This window comes from Mus musculus, chromosome 5, assembly GCF_000001635.26.
Source record: "Mus musculus strain C57BL/6J chromosome 5, GRCm38.p6 C57BL/6J".
NCBI classification, from domain to species: Eukaryota; Metazoa; Chordata; class Mammalia; order Rodentia; family Muridae; genus Mus; species Mus musculus.
Window position 1 is genome coordinate 38,311,664 of NC_000071.6, and position 5,666 is coordinate 38,317,329.

At 46.6% G+C, this 5,666-nt stretch overlaps 1 long non-coding RNA gene across 3 annotated transcripts; it reads left to right on the plus strand.

The window, feature by feature from the left end:
- The first annotated feature begins 1,933 nt into the window (after positions 1 to 1,933).
- Positions 1,934 to 3,958, plus strand: Gm34193. Of its 3 annotated transcripts, none has more exons than XR_868371.2 (3): positions 1,934 to 2,222; positions 2,930 to 3,011; positions 3,766 to 3,958. It is a non-coding gene; the product is annotated as a predicted gene, 34193 (long non-coding RNA). The 3 variants fall into 3 exon arrangements; XR_868372.2 differs by having other exon boundaries at positions 1,934 to 2,110; positions 2,955 to 3,011; XR_376908.2 differs by lacking the exon at positions 3,766 to 3,958 and adding an exon at positions 3,723 to 3,748.
- The last annotated feature ends 1,708 nt before the right edge of the window (positions 3,959 to 5,666 follow it).

The window sequence follows — 5,666 nt, forward strand, 5'->3', positions numbered from 1 at the left end:
ATGGTAATAGACTACCTCTCAGGTAATTGTGTGTCCCAGCTTCAGTTCTGTTCAGTGATAAAACACCTTGACAAAAGAAACTGTGAGAGAGGAAGGCTTTATTTGGCTCCCAGTTCCATTTCAGAAAAACGGGGACTTGAAACTACTAGTGACATCCAAGAGAAAATGGACGCCTGTATGATTACTTACATTCAGACTCCTTTCTACACGTGAATAGCTCAGGATCGCTGCCTAGGGAATGGTGCCACCTACAGTGGCTGGGTCTTTTTACCTCAATTAATGTAATCAGGACAATCCCCACAGATATGTTAAAGACAAAATCAACTTCATCTAGGCAAATTTTCATTGAGACTCTACTTCCTTGGTTTCTAGGTTGTACCAACTAATACTACCCATCACACTGTGGTCTCTTCAATTTCATCAATAGCTTACAGTTTGGATGTGGGGTTATCTCATTTTCTTCATTAAATTTATTCATTTTTGTGCCATGGTAAGGATTTCTTTTTTGGGTAGGTAGTTATTCAATAGGAAGACACCACTGGATTTTTGCACATTGATTTCATAACCTAAGTCTTCTCTTGGTTCATCTGTTAGAGCTCATAGGGTTTGCTGTTGTTTTGTTTTGGGTTTTGTTTGTGTGTGTGTGTGTTTTGTGTGTTTTGTTTTGGTCTGGTTTGTTTATTGTTGTTGTTGAAGTCTTTGGGGGTCTTCCCCAAGAAGACCATGTTATATACGAATAGAAATAATTTTACTTTTTCCTTTCCAACGTGGGTATACTTGTTTCTTTTTCATATCTAATTGATGTTAGTGGTCATTCAAGCTTTCTTTTGAACAGTTGTGGGAGTGTTGAATGGTGATGGTGAGCATGGACATCCTTGCCTTCCTTACACAGATCATAGAGGTGAGTGTCAGCATCTCCCCATTGATAATGCCACACGTGAGAATGGTGCCGATGCATTCAGGGACTCAATTACAGCACAGTGATGGGCTTGTGTGCTGCCAGAGTGCAAAGATGGCAGCTGCCTGCCTCGAGTCTTGGGAAAGAATGGACATAGGTACAGGGTTTAAGGACAAGTATAAGTCCCCCTCCATTCAGGAAAAAGAGGGTAGAACATTTCAGTTAGGGACAAGAGCAAGGGTAGAATCCAGGACTCAAAAGACATTGGCTGAAAAAAGAGGGGCTCACTGAGGTGATTGGGGAAGCTTGTGTAGCCAGAGTCAAGGCTGAGACAATGAGAGGTGACTGGTGGTTAAGATGTTTGGGATTAATGAGTAAATTTTATTAATTAAGCTAATGATAACTAACATGGACCCAAGGAATGATGGGAATGTGAAGAAAGTCACATGCTTTTGAGAAATGTCATAGTGGGAGAATGGAGTGGATGGGAGGCACTTATCCACAGAAGAGGCTGGGCAATGACGACTACAAACGCATCCAGGACCCAAGAGCGAAAACAACAGAGGAGATGGGTGCAAGGGTTTGGTGTCAACCACTGTGGAGTAGTGAATCAACTTTGGGTTCTATGTGTTAAGGATCATGTGTGTGCGCCCCACTCGGCAGCAAGAACGACGAGACGCCACAACAGGATCCTTCTGCACACGTTTATTGGGAGAGCTTGATTGCAGAGGCGAAAAGACCCTGAGTCCAGAACTGGTGCTGCTTATATAGGCCTAGGAGAGGCGTGTCTCACACCCGATTGGTTATGCATTTACTACCTCATTTGCATGTCTCACATCCGATTGGTTATACTCTCAGTACCTCACAGAACCTCATTATCATACCTCATTTGCATGTCTCACATCTGATTGGTTATACTCTCAGTACCTCACAGAACCTCATTAACATGCCCGGGCCAGGCAGTGTCTTGGCAAAAAACTTTACTGTATATGTACACATTGGTTGTTTACCCAAACTTATGTGTGGTGGCCAGCGGTAGCCAGCGCCACCTTGTAATGGCATATGTGGCTTCCCACAACCATGTATGGATAAACACTGACTCACAATTCCATCCACAGCTCTAAGTGAATGTGGGGTCAGGATGGGCTTGCTGCAAGCCCCTGCACCAAGAAAAAGACAAACACCAGGAATCCACTGTCCCAGAAGGAAAAGGTATACAGAGCAAAGAGAACCTGACCCCTTGTTGAAGTAACGCTTCTCCTGCTGGCTGCAAATCATTAGCAGGAACTACAGCTTGTGATTTTTCCGACTGTCAAGATCCTGGGTCAGTGTGTTACATAGCATTATTGTCGCACAACTTGACTGAATTAGGCACTTGCCATTTCCTAAGGATAGCCTCTTATTTGCCCACGCCTCCTATGCATGGCGGAGTAATGTATTGTTCCCATTTAAAAATGAGACACCAGAGGCTCTGAGAGGCTGGTAGCTTGCTCACAGTTTCGAGTCAGGTAATTTAAAAGAAGGGATTGTACCTCAGATGGTCTCAGGTGGCACCTAGGTTCCTTTCTACCCACGCTGCCTCGTGAATGCACCGCACTTCTTTTGTTGGGTTCAGGGTGGAAGCTGAGAACACTCACTTCCTATACAGAAGCTTACAAGTGAAAGCTTTATTTATTTTATTTTATTTTATTTTTTTTGAGCAAACAGGGGAGTGGCTAGTTTGGGATATGAATGGAGTCCCCAAAGGGAGATTGTACTATATTTTTACAGAATGGGAACACTCAAGGGAGATAGGGTGGGCTGTTGCATTGACCATGTGAAAAGCCGCATGAAATTTCCAGGACTCTCCTTGCCTCTGAGCTAGGATGAGCCAGACGTGGCCTGCCTTTGTCAGAAGACAAAGGAGCCAGGCACGAGGCAATGCAGAAGGGTTATCTCCTCTTTTCAGAACAGGCCCCAGTGTTTCAAGCTAGAGTTGAGGGGCTGGGGATGAGTCCTCAGGGGTGAACTCTACTCTCTTTGTCCTGTCAGTGCTGAATCATGATCTTTATATCAGGGGATTAAATCTACTGAAGACACTTCTTCATCAGAAGAAGGATCAATGGATTCCCAGGTGAGCATTTGAGCCCGGGAGACCATCTTGTGCTTGGGTGCTAAGCAAATGTCCCGAGTCTGCCGTTCTGCAGGAGCCAGCTCAGGAGAGAATCATTTCCCACACTAGCCCCTGATGGCAAGGTTCTGGGTGGATAAATGGAAGGGCTTAAAGCCACTTAGCTGTTTAGAACCACCCCTGATAGCCCTAATGAGGCTGACTCCTGACTGAAAGAGGTCTCTGGTTTTCAGCTTTCTGCCCTCTCCCTCTTAAACTCTGGTGAGAAAGAGTCAAGGGAGAAATGGAGGCAGCCAAGCATGCATACTCCACCACCCCTTTAAAGTCAGGGTCTCGAGACCCCATTGTGGCCTCAGACTCATGATGAAGGGAAGAATGACATTGAACATCTGCGATCAAACATGACTGAGGCAGCTTAGAGAAGAGAGGTCTTGTTTGAGGTTAGGGTGCCAGAGCAACGAGACAATCATGGCAGAACGTAGCAGACAGAAAGTAGCAGACATGGTGGCAAGAGCTGGATGCTGAAGCTCACAGCTTGATCCTCAAACGTGAAGCAGAGAGGGTGAACGAGAAATAGCACCAGTCTTTAAGCTCTCCAATCCTGCCTCCAGGGAAGCCATGCCTCCTTAATCCCACCTCACCAGCAACATCAGCGGCTGGGGACTGGCTCAAATACATGACCTTATAGGGAACATTCTTATTTAACCGCCACAGCTTCTAATTCTCCTGCCTTCACTCCTGCCTGCTGGGATTGCAGGCATGCACCACCGAATCCACTGAAGTGGTGCCGGGAATGGAGCTGGCGCTTCACACATGCTAAGCAAGTGCCATGACAACTGAGCCACCTCTCCAATCAAACTACTGATCGACCAAAGCAGGCACAAACCATTGTACCTGCCTGCAGAGATGCACACCGTGCCTCCCGGGCTATATGCGCAGACTGAATAAAGTTTCCACCACAGAGGGGAAGCTGAGCTGTCTTCTGGATCCCCGAGTACACCCCAAGAGTTTTTAGAAATCTTTTCAACATTCAAGCCTCTAAGCCTTTGCGTATATCCTCTGTTAGGCATGCCCTAGTGCCGAAATGCTGGTGAAGCCCACCTGCCCTCCAGCTGTGCAGCTCCTTCCTGTCAGCTCAGCCCACCCTGCCAGCCTAACAGGCACTCAGTCAACCTCTTGTTCTCATGCCCCGAACACTCTTTGTTCCGTGCATGGGTGAGCTTTTGGATGGCAGGTGGCATCTAAACCTCTAAAGATGCCTCTCAGCCAAAAGTGATTTATTGGCTTTTTTAACTGCAAAGACCAGAGGTATGAATTGCAAGACATTCTCTTTTTCTTTCCTTCCTCTCTCCTCTCCTCTATCTCTCTGTCTTTCTCTCTGTATCTGTCTTTGTCTCTGCCTTTCTGTCTGTCTGTCTGTCTGTCTGCCTCTGTCACTCTCTGTCTCTTTGTCTCTGTTTCTCTCTTTTTGTCTCTGTCTCTTTGCCTCTCTGTCTCTTTCAGCCTCTTTCTCTCCCTCCAACCTCCAAATCCTCAATACCTGGCCTGCCCCTGTCTCTGCTTTGCTCTGTTCTCTGTCTGAACCTCATTTTCTTCTACTGCAAACAAGGAAAAAGACTGTACATAGAGGCAAGCTTCACCCTAGTCCTCAGTCTAGCTTCTTAGCAGAAGGCCTTTCAGCTCTTCTTGTCATTGTTTGCATGCAGGGCCAGATAAGCAGTCCTTACGACACTGTTTGTGGGGCCATTTCTATATCTTCCCCACCACTGACATTGGAAAATTCTTCCTGGCAAGTGGTGCTTCCAAGATCATGACAACCAGCCTCTAGCTGAGGTGACTATGGCTAGAACAGGCTGGAATGTCTGAGCCAGTCCGTTCTCAGTTGGCAGTAAGTGCTGGCTGTGTTTTTGAGAATTCAGCAGTCCTAGAGTCCAGAGGATCTTCATGCAGCCTTTCCTCATAGCTCACACTTCTCCCTGGTGGTGGATAGGACACCCCTGGAGAAAGAGAACGGCATCAAGGTCAGACCTAAGTCTAGCTGCATATCTCCTCAAGACCTTGCCACATGCCGTTGGCTAGAACCCAACACACAGCCTCCATCCAGCTGCAAGGGAGTCTGGTGCCATCGTTGCAGAGTACCATGATGTCTGTCCAAGGTCAGCTGGAGCTGACTCTCATGAGAAGGGTGATGGGGACTGCCATGAATGTTGCAGAGATGGCCATGTGCATCCAAAATTATGATGATGGTGTTGAAAGGGAGGGTTAGAGATTTAAACAGCAGTCATCTGGTGCTTGGCACACAGTTCAGTGTCTTCACCATGGCAACGGGGCTCACCCCCTTCTCAGCCTTCTCACACCTTCGATTTCTCTTGGGAGCTGTGCTGTAGGAGCCCTGCTGACCTTTGTGCTTTTTCCCAGGCAAGCTCATTCTGCCTCCGGGCCTTTGCATCAGCCTGTCTTCTCTTCGAGGGTGCTTTGCTTCACTAAATCTCTCTCATCTTTCTGATTGGCAAGAGGCTTTTCTGACCCCTCATTTTTGAAGCAACTTGTCCCTCCAGTCTACATACTCTCAGTTTTGCTTCCTGGATAGCACTTAGCACAAACAAAAACTGCCTTATTTTGAAATTAAATTGTTACGACTATTATTTATTTATTTTT